This window comes from Arachis duranensis, chromosome 9, assembly GCF_000817695.3.
Source record: "Arachis duranensis cultivar V14167 chromosome 9, aradu.V14167.gnm2.J7QH, whole genome shotgun sequence".
NCBI classification, from domain to species: domain Eukaryota; kingdom Viridiplantae; phylum Streptophyta; class Magnoliopsida; order Fabales; family Fabaceae; genus Arachis; species Arachis duranensis.
In genome coordinates, this window is record NC_029780.3 from 61,364,133 (window position 1) to 61,365,450 (window position 1,318).

General features: G+C 38.7%; 1 non-coding gene across 1 annotated transcript; it reads right to left on the bottom strand.

Moving 5' to 3' along the window:
• Positions 1-1,214: 1,214 nt before the first annotated feature.
• Positions 1,215-1,318, bottom strand: LOC127741942 (small nucleolar RNA R71). Its single transcript, XR_008003129.1, has one exon. It is a non-coding gene; the product is annotated as a small nucleolar RNA R71 (small nucleolar RNA).

Here is a 1,318-nt window from a genome sequence, read left to right on the forward strand (position 1 = left end):
CACTTAAGATTGCCAAGGAGATCAATGAATGCATTGATTGAGGAAGAGATGAGAATGAAATTGATTCGGAGAATGCAACATCTCCTAAGCCCAATGAACTCTCCATCTCTAATCTACCCATTCTCTTTATTTTCTGTTGTTTACTTTCATGCTTAATGACCCCATTCCCATTTATTTTCCTGCAATTTAAGACCCTGCACTTTAATTTCCTGATATTTACTTTTACTCATTTATAATTCCATGCAATTTACTTTTCCTACCATTTAATTTTCTACACTTCCAAATTCAAATCTGCTTAGTTCAACTAGAACACCCCTCCAATTAAAGTTGATCAACCAATCAATCCTTGTGCAATTCGGCCTCACTCTATTGTGAGTTTTTACTTGACAAAAATCCGGTGCACTTGTCGGTGGAAATTTGTTGAGAGACAAGTTTTCGTGCATCATGTTTATGGCACCGTTGCCGGGGATTGATTTTGTATTAACAATGATTAAATTGGAAGATAACTAGATTGAGCATTATTTTTTCTTTTATTTTGTTGTTTACTGTTATTTCTTTTACATTTTCAGTCATTTTCATTTGTTCATTTACTTTCCGGCTCAACTAACTCACTAATCCTACTAATTGTTTGTTTAATTGCTTTAACCAAAATTTTCCTTAACATGAGAAGGGCTTCAACCTCTTTTGATAGTGAACCTGAGAGGACCTTCCTTAGATTAAGGAGGGAAGCAAGAGGCAAGGGAGTAGTTAGAGAAGAAGAGCTAGAAGAGGATCTAGACATTGCTATGGAAGGAGAGGTTCACAACCATACTGGAGAAGCTGTTGGTAATTATGCACCACAAGAGAGGAGAGTGCTAGGCTCCTACATTAATCCCAACCCTGGGAATAGTGGTTGTAGCATTCTAAAGCCACCCATCCATGCCAACAATTTTGAATTAAAGGCACAACTCATCACTCTGTTTCAAAAAAATTGTTCTTTTGGAGGAAGTGCCCAAGAAGACTGCAACCAACATCTCACCACCTTTCTGAGAATATGTGATACAGTGAAATCTAATGGTGTCCAACCAAATGCCTACAAGCTATTGCTGTTTCCCTTCTCCTTGAGGGACAAGGCAGCAAAGTGGCTGGAATCATTCCCTAAGGAAAGCCTCACAACTTGGGAAGATGTGGTAAACAAGTTCTTAGCAAGGTTCTACCCTCCTCAAAGAGTCAATAGGTTGAGAACTGATATGCAAACATTCAGGCAACAAGATGGTGAAACCCTCTATGAAGCATGGGAAAGATACAAGGATCTAACAAGGAGGTGCCCACCTGACAT